Source organism: Canis lupus, chromosome 4, assembly GCF_003254725.2.
Source record: "Canis lupus dingo isolate Sandy chromosome 4, ASM325472v2, whole genome shotgun sequence".
Taxonomy (NCBI): Eukaryota; Metazoa; Chordata; class Mammalia; order Carnivora; family Canidae; genus Canis; species Canis lupus.
The window spans coordinates 85,754,993-85,773,744 of record NC_064246.1 but is presented as its reverse complement, the minus strand read 5'-3'; positions in this window follow the sequence as shown (position 1 = coordinate 85,773,744).

Genomic DNA, 18,752 nt, shown 5'->3' with positions numbered 1-18,752 from the left:
CATAAATCTAAAAACGCTATGTGTGTTTACAATCTGGATACATGGTCTATATCTTGATAAAGCAATTTTATAGATGGAGACTCCATTTTCTGCTATTAATACCATTAGCATGGGGAACCCTGGGTGGCGCAGCAGTTTAGCGCCTGCCTTTGGCCCAGGGCACGATCCTGGAGACCTGGGATCAAATCCCACGTCGGGCTCCCGGTGCATGGAGCCTGCTTCTCCCTCTGCCTTTGTCTCTGCCTCTCTCTCTCTCTCTCTCTCTCTCTGTGACTATCATAAATAAATAAAAAATTAAAAAAAATACCATTAGTATGTTTACTAGCAGATCTGGTTCTGCTAAATCACTAGAATATTTACTTGAAAGTCTCTTGTAGGTTATTTTTTTTTCCTGGTTTCCTCAGCACAAAAAGTATAGCTTCAGAACTAATACTTTATACTTACTGCCTGCAGACAATTTTCTTCTTAGTGTAATGAAATTTGGACAATGCTTTTAAATATTTAGAGCATTTATATGAAATTAGTCCAGTGCTTGGTCTGACTCTCATTCATCAATTGCCAAATATAGACTCATGCTTGAGGGAAAATATTATATACTAATTGAAACATGAGCTCTTTAGTTACATGCTCTGGGTTTGAATCCGAGCTCTGACACTAACTACTTATAAAACGTTGGGCAATTTCTTAATTTCTCTTACTTTACTTCCCTCATTTGTCATTTGGAGGTATTAATACCACCTAATGCATAACATCAATGTAAGTATTCAATGAGTCAATGCAAATGGAGCCTTTAGAAAATGTATGACTTATTTTAACATCCAAAGCCATGACCTATTGTTCTTCCGAGGTGTGATTTGGGAGAGTCTTCTCCAGACTCTGCCAGCAGAAAGAGCTACTTCTCAATAAATATTAGGTCTCTTTAGTTGCCATACTCTAATGACCTAGACTACCTTGCATCCATTTCTTGTACACTGTCCCTTTCCACTTATTCTCGGCTTTACACTCTTACAGCATGCCCCTGCTTTATTCTCGCTCTCCCCATTTCTTCTGAGAACCACAGGTCTATCTCTGAATTTTTGTCCTTCTGGAACCAACCAAATTCTTTCATAACATCATCACATCAAAACTGTAAGCTCAACTTAAAGCATTGGGTTTAATTTAATCATTAGATAAAGCTATTTTATGTCAGAGAATTTCTGCATCCCTTACCAATAGATTTATATTTCTCTTTATATTGCTAAGGAGAAGTAGCAAGTAGTTCAGTCTTACATTTAAAAGCCAAACTCCTTTTAACTTACCTACTCATTCTGGAAGATTGCCAATCTATATTGCAGATAGGCACTAAATTAATTCATTTGGGTCCTGATTCAGCTGTGTTTGCTCAGGCAAAATTTTTGCCTGAAGTTCCATTGACTCTGAGGTCAATAAAATCTTTGCATATATAAATTCTGATGAGTCAGGTCTTGAACAAGTATCTTGCAATTTCTTTCAATGTGATTCCTACTATTGAATAGCAAAATCGTATTTTATGAGGGATTTCAACTGACTTTGGAAGACATGAGTTTTCCATTGAGCAATGCCAATGAAATAAAAAAAAATAGTAACTTCTCAAAACTATTTTTCTTCAATTATTAACTTATAAATAATAGCAAATGAATTTAGTTAAGAAAAAAATCATACATACATTGTCTTACTACAATATTTGCATTTTAAGTATCTTATGTGTATCATGTTTTAAGAATTGCTCCTGGTATCTGTATTAAGTGAATAGTAGTAAATTGAATTATTAACTTCTTGCCTTTCAAAAGACAGCATAAAATACCTTTGACTTGTGATGTGCCATGAAATCTGTGCAAGATATCTCTATGCTCCATTGAAAATATAGAAAGATGAGACGGGGTGTATTGTAATGAGGGTAATGGGAGTCTTTTCCAATATCCTGCATGGTATTAAGCTTTAAGCCATACTTAAAATATTCAGTGCTCTCAATATATCCAAACTTGATCAAATTCAGATAATTAATTCAAAGTCATCAGATGTGCAAAATGAGAATATCAGTCATAAGCTTGAAATAAGTCAAATATTCCTATTTACCATCCAGAAAAGCAAATGATGATGAATTTAATAGGGATCAATTGACCTGGGTACAGGGAGATGAACTGTGTTGAGGGATACAGTGGTCCCTTTGCACTTTTTGTCATATTGCCTAAGAATTGGACTGATCACAAATATATCAATCAAGGAATAGGAAGGAATTTATTTTACACTAAGACATCATCTGATGAGGATTAAATTACAAAGTATTCACAAAGGTATGGATGGTGTAGAGGGGACTGTATTGTTTAAAACTTGTTTCAAAATAAAGTTCTCTAAGACTGTGTGTCTTAAACCAATAGCCATTTGCATAGTTCAAAATTCTGTGATTTGGAAATTGGGATGCTCAGCTAGTAGTTTCTTCTGGTTTTAGCCATTCTGACTCATTCATCTGTGGTTATTTTTCAGGGCATGGCAAGTAACCATCCAGTATAGGGAGGCTCAGCAGGGCTCAGTCTGTACATATGCTCTCTCATCCACTAGCTGGCAGGCCTGAGCGTGTTCTCATGGTGGCTGGACAGGGCTGCAAGACGGAGCAGAAACATGTGAGGCGTTTTGAGACCTAAACTCAGAATTGACTCACTGTCACTTCATTTATGCAAAGTATTTAAAAATTTCTATCCACAGAGTCATTTTTTCTCTTCTCTCTAGAGACCTGAAGTGGTTCAGGGAAGAGCTGCCCTTGTCCAGAGGCTAACCCAAAGTTCATGACCATGTACTGATGATGGCATCAAGATTTTCTCAATATTAATGATTAATAGACAATCAGAAATCAACAGACAACTAAAAAAATTAAATCCCAAAGCATAAAAGGGAAATACTAAGTTAAATAAATAAAAAAAAACAGACAAAAAAGAACAAATGAATTAATAAGATCAGAAATTAATGCAGTGAAAGCAGAAGTACTAGAAATAGAGGCATAGGAAAACTCAGATAAAAAATATAACTGTTAGAAACAGAACAATGTGAAAAAAATAGATGTTTTACAGTTGTAGTCAATGGGTTTTCCAAGACAGAATCAAATGACAAAGATTAAAAGTGTTAGAAAAGATAAGAGCTACAAATAATCACTCAATGTTGACATTTTGACAACTGCATTACATGTATTATAAAAAGAGAAAAACATAAAAATTTAAGAGTAGAAACTCATCACTGACATTCAACTGTTATTTTCTGAAAATACAAAGTCCTCACATAGAAAGGGAACAGTTTTTACCTAGCACAGTGAGTTATAAAGGTTCTTTCCCCAAACCACTGTGAAAATTAATAAGTATAAATAATAATAATTTCAATGATAAGACACAACAAAAGCACAAAGCAAACAAAAGGACAGCTTGAATCAAAGGAGAATTAGACTTAGATTTCATAATACTCATCACAGTTGAGTAAATATCGGTGCCACTATATTGTTAGTTATTTAAATTTGGCAGCTTTTTTTTTTAATTATTTGATCACTATATTCAAGATGATTCACACTTTCTCTGAAACAATGTATGCCATTAGTAAATATTTAGTCATAATACTTAGCATTTGCAGTGGAGTTTGAAAATAGTCATGCAGTCTAGGTGTGGGAATCATTTTAAGCAGAATGTATGAAGGATGGTACTTTCTAAGTACAACTTTTCCTCCAATTCCCATCCTTCACGCTCTTTGGCATTGTGATCTTACAATTCCTTCACTAAGTGTTAGAAACTCTCTTTCCACTCTCTCAAATCTGTGCAGGCTCTGAGAGTGCTCTGGCCAATATAATACAATGGAAATGTCAGGTCTAGGCATTGCCCTTAACTACCCTAATGTTTCTGCATCTTACCTTTTAAAACTCAGGAGCCATAGAGGGAGAGCCCTCACCACTGAGAAAGGTGTATATGGATTCTCCATAGTAGCATCTAAGGAATTAGCAGCTAAGAACATGCCACGTGAAGGATCCACCTGAAAAGTTGCTATCATGGTGCACCATAAAATTAATCTAGGGCCTAGGCAATTAGCAGAAGAGAGATTGACCCAGGGAGACTGTGAGAAGCTAAAAGGACACTGAGATGGGAGGCTGGAGAGATGATGATGTGTGTCTGTGGTGCCACAATATTTAGCAAAACTATCCCCTGCAGTGATGTGGGGAAAAAAAAATAACTTTGTGAGTCCAGGAATGGGTCTAAATAGATTAGTTCAGGCCAGTCAGTTAGCAGTGTCTGGCAAGATACAGTTAGAGATAAAGAGAAGTGGAAACTTTCAATATTTTAGCAAAATTTAGAGGACATATTGAAGGATTAGGAGAGTCTATCCAGTTGAATGCTTCTAAGGTGAAAAATGATCTCAGGAAAAAACTCAAATCCAGGATCGGTGTGTAAAACATGACCTCAGAGTAATTTGAAAATCAAGTGTGTAGCTGCAAGATCCTTGACTAAGATCTCAAAAAGATATAAGGGGGTTCCTTTTAAACTTTTTTAGTAGAAACATTTTCTTTTAAGAACAGCAAGGAAAAGGGTGCCTGGGTGGCTCAGTTGGCTAAGTATCAGGCTCTTGATTTTAGCTCGGGTCACGATCTCAGGCTGGTGAGATCGATCCCCAGGTGGGACTCTACACTCAGCATGGAGTCTGTTTGAGTTTCTCTCTCCCTCCCCTGCTTCCCCTTCCCTTACACTCTAAATATATATTTTTAATTAAATCTTAAAAAAAACAAAAAACAAAAACCACAATAGTAAGAGCTTTCTAGATTCTGAGAGATAAAGTGATTTTGAATAGTGTTAAGTTTGTGCCTAATATTCTCTCCTAAATGGATCCTAAGAATCTTAAGGAGGTTTCTTTCCTCAGCACCAGAGTTCACAGACCAGTGTGGAGGAACACATTCATAAAGATTTAAAGGTTTGGCTTTTTGTTTAAAAGTGCCTACTATCAAAAGATCCATAGGAAACCCAGTTTTAAAGAGAATTTTCATAACAGAGGTGCCATTATCTTGGATCGAAGACAAAAGGTAGTCAAAATCAAAAGCAAGCTGAGAACCCACAACCTTCTGCAAGTACAACTACCGAGGTATAAATATAGGGCCATTTCTTGCCGAAAGGAAGAGTGAGTCAGTGTCAAGTAAAAGCTCAAAGGATGAAAGTTAGAACCATAAACGAAATCCCATAAAGCAAGACGAGGCCCCTATCAAAAACTTTTCTTCAAAGTTCCTTTTTCCCTGTATGACCATGAAAGTTGGAGGGGGCAGCTTTATCACTTGCTCCTTTCATTCACAAAACTTCAGACTGAGAGGATTCATATTTGAGTGAAGCTTTACCCACAACAGGTCTGATTTAGATGTCAAAATTCTGGGGATGCCTGGATGGCTCAGTCGGTGAAGCATATGCCTTTGGCTCAGATCACCATCCCAAGGGCCCTGGGGTGAAGCCCCACAATGGGCTCCCTGTTTCTTGGGGAATCTGCTTCTCCCTCTCCCTCTGCTTGCTGCTCATCCTGCTTGTTCTCTCTCTCTCTCTCTCTCTCTCTGTCTCACTCTCTTGTCAAATAAAGTCTCTTAACAAAAGATTTTAAAATTCTGGACTTCTATTTGATGCCATAATAAAGGCTTAATCTACTTGGGCTGCTATAACAAAATCACAGACTGACTGGTTTATAAACAACAAACATTTATTTCTCATAGTTCTGGAAGGAAGGAAGTCCAAGATCACGGCACCAGAAAACTTGGTGTCTCAGAAGAACCCACTTTCTGGTTCAGAGTTTACCATCTTTTTGCTGTGTCCTCACATGGCAGAAGGGCCGAGGGAGCTCTGTAGGGTGTCTTTTGTAAAAACACTGATTCCATTTATGGGGGCTTCATCCTCCAAATTTCACACCTAAAACAATTACGCTAGGCATGAGGGTTCAACATATAAATATGGGGTGAGTGGGTGTATAGGAAGACCATAAAACCATAGAAAATAGGAAGAGTTTAGGGGACTTGAGAAATGGGGTGAGAGTATATCATATGTGAGGGTGAGAAGAATTGCTAGGGCCAGGTGGAAGATTATTCTGTTCTCCAAAGACATCCATGCTCTTTGCCACCTTTTCTGTCAAGAGGTGGACTCTTCAGCCCTTTGAATCTGTTTCCTGTGACTCTTTTACCAACAACTGCGTTGCCAGGCCTGCATATAACCTTAATGTGAACATCCAGTCCCTTCCCAGTTGAACACAGCAGCCATGCCGTGAGTAGTCCAAGCCACACAGAGAGAGCCCGGGTAGACACTCGGGTTGACAGTCCCTTTGCTATTCCCCAATACCAGCTAGCCTCAACTGCAAGCCAGCTCAATGAGCCATTTTGGATTTTCCAGCGTACTTGAACCCCTAAATAAATTTTAGTGCTGGAGCTGTATACTCATGCAATAAAACAATGTTTTTTAAAAAGGAGGCAGCCAAAACACCAAAGATCTAACAAGTCTGGCAATGATTACTTACTTCTTGTATTTCCTAAAATAAAATGGAAGATTTTTATTAGGAGAATGGAATGGACCAAACTACTTATGGAAAAGAGCACCGTGGTGAAACCCTCCCATGTGAACCAGAAATGGATAATGATGGTGTGAACCCGAAGGGCTGGCTGTTGGGGGGTAAAGACTGGAATCGAGCCCCTCTCATCAGTGTCAATAAGCACAGTAATATAAGTAAGGACATTTTTCTAAAACGAAGAACAAGAATCATTAACATTCCCTTGAAATGCCTGTTAAAATGCAGTTTTCTGAGTCCCACTGTGAAAATATTTCTGCAAAGTACCTACAGGTCAATGTCTGTGAGCTTTGAAAACCACTGACACAGGGGATGTAGAACAGAAATAATATTTAAAATGCAAGTATTGTATTCATTTTCAGACTTCCCGGATTTAAGCTAAAAGTCAAAAGTGAAGGGCAAGAGTTTTAGAAGGAAGCCAGAGCCGGAGCTCAGTATTTGGAGGCTGACATACTCAATACGTGTATCAAAATATTAGACGTGTCCTTGAAGTAAAGGGTTCTTTACCTTCAGTTTTGCTTTCTTTTTTCAATTTGATAAATTTTTAAAAATAGGAGAGACAATTTCATTCTCCCTTAAGTACTTTTGAAGGGAGATTTTGTTTTCTGCTAAAGGATGACACCAAACTATTTCTGTCTTCTAATTATAGATCTGACAAAATCATGGATAATTTATTCATTTATCTTTTTAAAAAAAATGTTGGAAACTAGAAATTAAGGGTTAAAGTAACTACGATGGAAACTTTGAGAACGTGTGTTGTTTGCATGTTTTTTTAGCTGCCAGGAAACTGGGAAATAGCAATGGTACACTGAAAAGGAGAGTAAATAGAAAGAGAACGAGCTTAACTTTGTTTATTCTCACATTCAGGTAAAAAGCTAAAACATCACTGTGCTAGGAATTCACTTGTTTTCTGAGAATTTGGGGAAAAGGAGGAGCCCACGGAGAACAATATAAATATCTACCATTTTGGCAATCACTTCCATTTCTCAGTAGGGAATATAGACAAAAGAAAAATAATAAAGGCCAAGATCTTTTTGTTTGCTTTATTTTTTTTTTAAGAACAATATAGGGGATCCTGGGTGGCTCAGATGGTAAAGCGTCCGGCTCTTGATTCCAGCTCAGGTCATGATCTCGGGGTCCTGAGATCCAGCCCCACATCTGCCTTCATGCTCAGTGGGCAGTCTGCCTCTCTTTCTCTCTCCCTCTGCCCTCCCCCCTACTGGCACTCTATCTTTCCCTAAATAAAGAAATAAAATCTTTTTTAAAAGAGAATAATATAATACAGCACATATATTCACATACATATATGCACAGAACTCTGTCATTACTTTCCTAATCATTATTAATATAAGACTTCACAGTTATTAAGGGTTTAGTATAGTAAGAGTGATGGTGAGAGGAAACATGTATTATTTAAAATATATATATATATTTCTACTTTTCATAATGGGCACAATTTCTTTTCTAGTTCCCACTAGAATTTAAAAAAGTAAATAAATAAATATGCTTGTGCCTGAAAAGAATGTCAAGCTTAGGTAAACCTGAAAGCATTTAGTTATTTCAGGAAGTGAGGATTCAAAAATAATTTAAAATATGTATGCGATTTTCAAAAACTATTGAGTGCAAATATGTGATGTTTGTAGATACCACTTCCAAGCAAGATAAATCATTGTCCGTATTGTCCATGTTCTTAATGTGGTCCCATTTAATATGTTTAAAACACTTAAATCTATAGTGGCTTTAAGATCATTTTTGGTAAATATTTTGATGAATACTACAGAACAAACGATTACCTTTACTACTATTAACTAATTTGAAACAAAATATTTTTTTACTTAAAAAAAGTCTTCTGTTACTGCTTTAAAATCTGCCTTTAAAAAAAAAAATCTGCCTTTATCAGACATCCAACATATGAAATAATTTTGTTTCTAAACGAAATATTTTATTTCACTAACATATCTCCCTTTTCTTATGTAAGAATTATCCTTTTTGTCATCTGTCTCTGTGCATGTAAATCAGTGCTAATCACATTTTTAAAATCACTTTATCAAAAATTATCTGGTTTTGCTTACATTATTATTATTTTTTATTCTTAAGCACTTTTAGATTCAGAGAACAATTAAGTGGAAAATATATCCTATATGCCCTTCCCCGCATTCACACACAGCTCCCCAGTATCACCTATTATCACAAACAGTGAATATACATTGAATGAAGCATCATAGTAGGTTCACTACTGATGTTTTATGTTTTATAGGGTTTTTTAAATTCTATAGTTTTTATAAATGAACAATGACATATATCTGCCATTATAATATCACATAGAATAGTTTCACTGCCCTAAAAATCTTCTGTGCTGTGTCTGTGCACCTTTCTTCCTTCCTCACACCTGAAAACCTTTGATCTTTTTGTTGTATCCATAGTTTTGCCTTTTCCAGATTGTCATATGGTTGGAGTCAGGCATGTGCGTAGCCATTTAAGATTGACTACTTTTGGTTATTAATATGCATTTAAGATCCCTCCATGTATTTTCATTTCGTGATAACGGATTTCTTTTTAACACTCAGTAATATCCATCAATCCATACACTGGAAGACATCTTGGCTGCTTCCAAGTTTGGGCGATTATGAATGAAATTACCGTAAACAGCAGTGTGCAGGTTTTTGTGCGGACGTATGTTTTCAACTCCTTTGGGTAAATACCAAAGAGCAGAATGCTGAATAATATGGCACAGTGTATTTAGTTTTTTTTTAATTTTTTAAATTTTTTTTAAAATTAAAGATAGCTTCAAACTGTCTTCCAAAGTGGCTATCCATTTTGCTTTCCACCAGCAATGACTTAAAGTTGTTCTTATTCCTCATCCTTGTCAGAATTTGTGTTGTCAGTGTTCTGGATTTTGGCCATTCTAATAAGTGTGCAGTGGTATCTTGTTGTTTGTTGTTGTTTTTATTGTACTCCAATTCCCTAATAACATATAATGTGGAGCATATTTTCATATACTTGTTGTCATCCGTCTGTCTTCTTCGGTGAGCTGTTTGTTAAGGTCTTTGGCCCATTTTATTTTTTTATTTTTTATTTTTTTTAATTCGTGAGAGACACACAGAGAGAGGCAGAGACACAGGCAGAGGGAGAAGCAGGCTCCATGCAGGGAGCCCGACGTGGGACTCGATCCCAGGTCTCCAGATCAGGCCCTGGGCTGAAGGTGGCACTAAACTGCTAAGCCACCGGGGCTGCCCTTTTGGCCCATGTTTAATTGGGTTGTTTTTTTCTTTTTGTTGAGTTTTTGGAGTTCTTTATATAGTTTGGATAATAGTACTTGATCAGAGAAGGCTATTGCGAATATATTCTCCCATTCTGTGACTTGTCTTCTCATTCTCTTGACAATATATATTTATTAGAGCAGAAATTTTTAATTTTAATGAAGTCCAGCATATCAATTTCATCTTTCACAGATCCTGCCTTTGGTGCTTTATAGATAAAAGCCACTGCCAAGTGCAAGGTTCTCTAGATTTTCTTCTATGTTATCTACTGGGAGTTTTACAGTTTTGCATGTGTCATTTAGGTCTTTGATTCATTTTGAGTTCATTTTTGTGGAAAGTGTAAGGTCTGTGGCTAGATTCATTTTTATTTGCATGCGGATGTTCAGTTATTCCAGCACCAATTGATGAGATCAACTTTCTTATTTTCCTGCCCTTGTTCCATTATCAAAAGTCTATTTCTGGGCTCTCTGTTCTGTTGCATTGATCTGTTTGTCTATTCTTTCACAAATGCCACACTGTTTTGATTACTGTAGCTTTAGAGTAAGTCTTGTAGGTGAGTAACATCAGTGCTCTGCCTTTGTTTTCTTCCTTCAGTATTGTGTTGGCCTTCTGGATAGTCTTTCTCTCTGTATTAACTTTATAATCATTTTATCAATGTCAACAAAAAAATAACTTACTAGGAGTTTGATTAGACTTGTATTGGATCTAAGACCAAGCTGCGAAAAACTGACACCTGAACAAATTAATTTTTTTCAGGTGAATTTTAGAATTGCTTTAACTTCCCCTAATCCCCCGTTAGGACTTAAAATGTAATCATACAGCCCTAGATAGTATTTTGAGAAGGATATGCTTCCTTTCAGTTTGTCTATTCAAAACTTTAACTGCCCCTTAATTTATCCTTTGGTCTTTAAGATAAACATTGTCATTTTATTATATCCATCCTGTTAAATTCATGTTACTTTCCCAACTAACTGTGATATTACTTTAGGAATTGACAAGTACTTTATATATTGCCTATCATTTTCTGCATTCATAAATAGTGTGTATAATACAGAGGCAGTTCTTGAAATTTTTAAAATTTTTGGTAAGCATTCTATGTCCTGAGTCTTTCAGAGATTTTCTGCAGTCATTTTGTGTTTTATATACCTGCATTATTTATTTGGGATCCCAGGCATATGTAGATTAATAGGTAGCTCATATAAAAAATTAGCTTGTCCAGATAATAGATGCGATAGGTATCAACAGGGTCAGCAGATGAGGTTGAGTGTGTGCAGATGCAGCTGCAGCTCCTGTGGGTAAATGCCTTCTTCTCAGGTTCTGCAGCTCTGCTTGCTTTGAGCAGTGTTCTCAAGAGCCTCCAAGACCTCACACCAACAGGCATTTTTCAGAACCACGAACCTTATGTATATGTGAATCCTCTACAAACTCTAGCAGTGATCTTGGTTTCCCATAAAACATAAATCTGCTCATGTTTGGGGCTTTAAGCAGAGACCATGCCATGTCGTCATCAACTATAGTGCCTATAGGCAGTTGCTTTGCTTTTGCACCCACACTTAGCTAGGTCTTGATTAGGGGACCTTTGGAAGCTAACTATATATCTTTGTGTTTTGATTTCCTCTCTTTAAAATGGTATTTAAATCCATTAATAAATGAAAGCTGCATAATACAGCATCTGCCAACTAGCAGGTACTATAAGCATTTACTACTATGATCATCTCATTTGTTGAGTCAAATGTAACAAGAGTTGAAGTTGAGTGAAGAAAAACAGAATAGACCACGGGAGGTGAAATACAAAATGATCTTTCATAGAAAAATTAGATAAAACTGAAACTTTCCATTTGCTTAGTTTGCCTGTAAGAATTATGTGAACATGTGTAAAATTCTATGATACCCTTGTCTCAACAATTCTTTTAGTGATTCATGCTAAGAACCTAGCCTATCTAAAAATATTCACAACATTAATTCTAAAAACAAAGCATGTTTTCAACAAGAGGGAAATAGCTGAGCCAATTGTTGCATATTCATAAAGTGGGAGCCCCAGGGAAATTTAGAAATTATGTGTTAAATATTATTTACTAACAGAAGATATTGATATTCTAATGTTAAATGTATAAATTATAAGAATCTAAGTTATGTTTTGCTTTAAACCTGCTTAAAACATTAATGAGTGTAGATATATATGTAAAAAAATGGTGAAATTTATTTTGGAAAGCTCTTTCTAAGTTTTATTTGTAGGCTTAGAGATCTTGTCATTCAGAACACATTTAATGGCTTTTCTTTACTCTTTGAGAAAACTGGCACCAAGAAATCACAGCCGCTCCTCATTATTATTTTCAGGTAAGTCCTAGAAAGATCGACATGTAACTCTCTTCAATATATGAATCTCAAATTATTGTAATAAACTGAACATGAAATGCTTTTATTGTTCTATGAGAAATCACAGTATAAAAATTATGCTAGCTTGCTGTTGAATGCTGATTCTAAATAACACAGAAGGTGCTGCTTATTTAATCTTTGCAAATGGGTAATGGAGTTATGATTGATTCTGATCACTACCAATCACTTCTCCTTTAGAGAGGTTGTAAGAACGTTGGAACACATGCAAATGTGGTAGTTGATGGGCGGTTACCGGCAAATGCTTTGCATCTACTGCATAAACTGTTGGGAGAGATCTTCACTTCTGATTTGACAGAAAAATAACTCAATCTCAAGGAGAGGATTGAAATCTCGTAGACTGAAACCACTGAAGCAGTATCCTCATGTGATGACAGAGTGTTTTATGTAAGAATACTCAGTAGAATAGCACTAAATGGCCTCAGGGTCTCTTGGAGTCCTGGAATTTCTGACTCAGCACTTAAATGTTAAATGAACTAAAATTGGTCCTAGCTGGAGAAAGGCAGTCATTTTCACATTCGGACTAGTTTAGTTTCAGTTATATGTAAGTGGTATGATCACGAGCATCTTTATTTCTGCAATATGATGTCCCTCTTTGTACTTCCCACCACTGGCTACCTCATATTTACTGGGAATTGATAGATTAGATAAAACAATTATAGGTCATCAAGGTTTGTTCCTAGCTCTGTCATTAAAACAACCATCAATCTCTCAATCCTTTCAATGTGCTTGTAGAGATTATAACCCAAATTTCAATGCACCACTGATAATTCCCATATCTATGTTTTCTTTTCTTTTTTTTTTTTTTTTAAAGAGGAAACTTCAGGGCCAAAACCAAAGCTGAAGAGGTTGCCCAACCTCAGTGGATAAAAGCTTCTGAGTGAGCACTAGCCCTCCCCGTGTTGGGAGCTCCTTGTTATTCTAAACCTATAAGCTAGCCCACTCTTAGCCAAGAGGGGAATCCATGCAGTTCCCGCGTCCCATCTGTCACTCTTCAGAATTCAGTTCACTTGGTTGCTTTACAACTGAGCTTTCTGATGGGTTTGAGACAAGCTGCAATTTTGTAGATTTTCTGGCTTGTTATAACAGAAGTGACATCTTGCAACTATATTGACACAGAGACAGAACTGCGACCTCACACTATTCCATGGCAGTCTGTCAAATGAACCCCAGCCTTTTATGCACTTCTTCTAAGGACAAGCGCCATTAACTGTTTAATAACCATCTCTTTGTTTATTTCTTCATTGGGATCTATTTCCTCATTGGATATTCATCATGGAACTCAGCAACCAAGGCACCATGGCTTACTCCCATGCCCGCTGCTATAGCATCCTCACTCCCCACTGGTCTCCCCCTTTGTTCCAAGTTATGTCACAATTTTGAGTTAAATCAATAGTCAATGTTTAACCTGTGACTATATAAGTCATGATTATATTGAGCCAAGAATGCATATGATATGTAATCTTTCACCCTCTCTTTTTAAAAATCTCTTTATATAGTATTTCCTGAAAACCAAAGTTACCTTTTTCTTTTTCTAGGACTATTTCTTTTTTAATTAATGATTTTATTTTTTAAAGTCTAGGATAATTAACATACACTGTTATATTAGTTTCAGATGTACTGTATAGTGATTCAGCAATCCTATACTTTACTCGGTGCTCAACATAATAAGGGTATTCTTAATCCCCTTTCCCTCTTTCTTCCCTTTTGTTTTATGGATATTTATAATATAAAGAGCATATCTAAATATTTTACTGGCTGCCTTAAATGCAACTCTTCTGACTTTGATGGGTGGTTGTCTGTGTTCTTTTCAGTGTAAGGAAAGAAGGCAGTGAAAAGGAACAAGTGTTCCTTTTGTTCTTATGTTCTTTTGCAGAGACAAGACAACTGTGTTTCAGTAGACAAAACACAAGTACACCACTGTTCTTTTCATTCACTTTATCTCCCTTCACTTTATAATTTAATGTATACTTTTCTGAGAGTTGGATAATGAACTGTCTTTTTCATATGTCAGTGTTAAGAGATAAGTTTTAATTGCAGTTTTCTAGATATTTTGTAGAAATGTAAGAAATTCCTCATCAGAGCATATGACTACTCCGTATTACAAACCAGAGGACTATCTTGAAGGCATTGATTATAATTTAGAAACATATTCAAATGCCACCAAAACCTGGCTACATATTTTCTGTTATGAATTAAAATATCTTGGCCAGGGGCATCTGGGTGGCTCAGTTGGTTAAGCATCTGATCCTTGGTTTCAGCTCAGGACATGACCTCAGAGTCATAAGATTAAGTCTAGTATAGGGCTCTGTGCTCAGTGGGGAGTCTGCTTGAATATTCTCTCTCTCTGCTCCTCCCCCCCCACCCCCCGCCACATACTCTCTCTCTCTGTCAAATAAATAAATAAATCTTAAAAAAATCTTGGCTAAACCTCCTAGGCCACTTTACAAAAATGATTCTGTATAACCTAAAAAAAAATGATTTAGCCATTAAAAAATTAAAAAGATTCAGAAAACAAGGTCAGAAGAATAATAAGAACGAATTTTAACTACCAATGGAGCATTAGATCATGTCAGGGCCACGCTTTCTGCTTTTGTTAGTATTTGATATGTAACCAGGAGAAGGTGATAGTTAATGATAGCAATTTATGTTCAATACTCAGAAATTAAAGATAGTAGTTAATGCAAGGATGGCAGAGACATGACAAATGCTTTTCTCTATTAGAAGTTTATTGGCAAGAAAAAAAAATTAAAAAAGAAGTTTATTGGCTCAGTAGAGGATGTACAAAAGGAGTAGAATGATTTGCATAGTGCTCAGTCTCTGATTTAATTTGATGCATTTCTTCACCGGTTTCACTTTCACATGTATCATGTCATAAGGAACAAAAAGAAAGATAAGGGCTATGAATAAGCTATATGATATTAAAGTTCAAATAATTATCACCATTTAATTTATAAGAATTGCTGAACATTATTTAACACTCTGCCTAAAAGATTTTTTTCTAGACATATGTATTCACAAGACATGGGGCGTGGTATCTGACTTTGTACATCATCCATAGCACTTTTATTTTTAAAGTTCTCTAATACTTTCAACTGTCTAGAGTGATTTATTGTCATCATATCAAAGTGAAATACAACTTTTTCAAATGGAAGGCTTAGAAAATAATCAAGAACTGTCCACTTTTTTTGAGAAAGCATTTGTTTCTGAAACTCCTTCTTCACTATACAATATCTGTTCAGCAATAGAGAACTTCCGTGGAATGGCAATTATATATAATCTCACAATACTCAGTCCTATTGGGATTTTTTCTGTTTTAAAACACACAACAGAAATACTCACTTAGCTGAAGTATCTAATTTCCAACTAGAATACCTTACTAATCTTTCTAATTTGACATTTAAAAAAAATCTCAGATGTTTTTAAATTTACTGAATTGTTTACATAAAAGTTCCATATATAGAATTGACGTATTAGGAAGATTGGAATTTCTTTCCACTCTAAATGTCAAGACTGTAGACTTTCAGCCATTAGACAAGTATGTTTCTTCCATTCTGGTGTGTGTAGGTACGTGATCACTGTGTATCTGTGTGCACATATATCTAAGATTAGAGTTTCTCTGAGCTGATCTTATGACAAGGATTTTAAACTGAGTTATTTCTTTGGAAAGGGATCCCAGAAGATATCAGTATGGTATAGTGAGAATGAAAGAGATGAGAGAAATAATTCACTGTAAGGGATATTGATGAAGAGGTGACCATTGGAGATATCTTGGCCTCCACAGGTGGCAGACTTCTAGGAGATGGTTCAAAATATGCTCCAGCGTCACTCCACCAAGAGATGCAAAACCTAGGGTGCTAATTTACCAAACTCAACTCTTCTCTCAGAAGATTACTGACCAGCATCCTTAGCCTTATCTTCAAGTAGCCCAGAGAAAAGCCTCAGGAAGAGGCACAGGTGCTTATAGTAAAGAGCCCCCAGGCTATACAAGTAGGGCACCAAAAGCTGCTAGAAGATGTGTTTTTATGTGTGTTATTATAGACATTGATTTCAATAACTAATGTAAAATTTAACCTCGGAGAATGTTAAGAGACACTAAAAAAATAATAAGAGCCAATTTAATATCCAAACAAAGTTAATATAAAGAAAAATCATCACCATATAAATGTCAATGATTTAATTGTTTTTAAGGTTGATGAGTTTTTTTTTTTTTTAATTTTTATTTATTTATGATAGTCACAGAGAGAGAGAGAGGCAGAGACATAGGCAGAAGGAGAAGCAGGATCCATGCACCGGGAGCCTGATGTGGGATTCGATCCCAGGTCTCCAGGATCGCGCCCTGGGCCAAAGGCAGGCGCCAAACTGCTGCGCCACCCAGGGATCCCTTGATGAGGTTTTATATTAATTTGGTAAAAATATTTGACATATGGGAGTGCAAGAGTAAGAAAGGAATCAGGAGGATAAGTCTGGTAAGTGACAAAATATGAACCATGGCTTTAGGGTAAGTGATATCAAGACCAAATATAGACGTAGAAATCACAAGCTGAGAGCAAAACTCTAAATATCAAATCAGTTAAATTGAAATAGTTAAAAGAAATTAGATCTGTTTTAGGCTTTGCCAAAACATTAATCTTACCTCTGAAGCAGACATGCCAACCACCTAGGGCCACATGACTGTGTTTAGTTATTTTACTACTAACCTTCTCTGTATTCTTGGGAAAGATTCTTAATGCATCCCACATTTTTTTCAATTAGAACATAATATGGCAGCTTTGAATGATTTCTAGTAGTAACCCTGCAGTATTATTTTCTTTAAAAATTTTTTTTTTTAGAGATAGAGAAATAGCACAAGCAGGGGGAGGGGAAAAGAGGTGGGGGAGGGAGAGAGAGACTCTCAAGCAGACTCCCAGCTGAGCATGGAGCCCAGTGAGGGGCTACATCTCACAGCCCTGAGATCATGACCTGAGCTGAAATCAAGAGTTTTCTGGTTAATCAACCGAGCATCCCAGGCACCCCAGCACTATTGTTTTTTGACTACATGGGAATTTCCCACGTATCTTAGAATACATTTATACAATTAAACAATAATATGAGAATTACTTAAAAGGGGTACAGAAGTTTGAATGCACATGATTCCCTCCCATTTCCATCCTGGAATAACAACAAGACAATGAAACAAGTCATCCAGTGGGATGTGGGATTTTGCCTGTGGCTGTGGGTTCCTCAGAGTCACGGGGACAGAGACCCAGACAAGAGCTTATGGACTCACTGGAACTGAACAAAAGGGGAAGGCTCATCCCAGAAAAGGAAACTTGTTTCCCCTCAGAGAATGGATCCAGGGCATTAGACCTCAAATTGTATGGATTAGGACAGAAAATGCCAGTAGGTCACATCAGGAAAGACCAAAAAAGAAAAAGAGAGGTACTTTAAAAGGAGCAAATGATCATCCATATGGAGATGAACTTAGAGTTCAAAACAGACACTGAGAACTACAGCAAATAAAAATGATTTTCCTTTTTTTTTTTTTTTTTTTAAAGAACAAATCAAAAAAGAAAACAGCCACTTTAAGGACCAAATGAATGTTCTGGATAATGAGAAGGAGAAAAAATAAACAAGTGAAAATTTAAAAATGAGAGTTTAAAAGATGAGACTTGGATGATTAAGCAAATTTCCAGAGGGAGAATAAGGAGCAGATAGAAAGAAGTCAGTCTATTGAATACATAAGACAAAAGAATTTTGGAATCACACTCACAATCTTCTCTAACATAAAGGAAACCACTTTTCATGTTTTCAGAGGAAGTAACATTATTTAACCTAATATTTTTCTGTTGACTTTTGATATATTAACTCAATTCATTTCTATTAAAAACTATTTATAAACCACAGGATATAGAGGAGTTTAAAATCAATACTATGCAGTTGATTTGGAAGAATTTTTAAAGATTAAGTGATAAATGCAAGATACAGAAAGTGAACATACTTGGTTCCTTTTATGCAGTAATGAAAATCATATATATGTGTGTGTTCAAACATATGTTTGTAAATATGTATGCATACACATAGGATGTATTTGCATGCTTGTGTGTGTGTGTGTGTGTGTGTGTGTGTGTGTGGCTTCTGTGGGATGGGGTGAGGGTGCATATTTGTGGGCATAAACATATAATAACCAACATATACTATGCTCATGATAAAGTATTAAATTACACTTACAATATTATTTGTTTTTTGTTGTTCTCCATAACACGTTGGCTTGCTGTCCTGCTCTGTCATCTTGTGCTCAGAACCAAGGCTGTTTCAGTACTCAGAGCCAAGGTCCCCACCCATAAGATACCCAGGCTCATGTCAAAAGACAAAGAGGTTTGGTGAGCAAGCACTAGCTTATGATGTCTGATTGGAATGATCTCATTCACATATATTTCACTAACCAAACCAAGCTACAGAGTTAAGAGGGTATCAGTAGATTGGGAAAGAATAAAGTTTTCCCATAAAGGAACACCTCAGGGGGAAAAAAACAATATGTACTGAGTA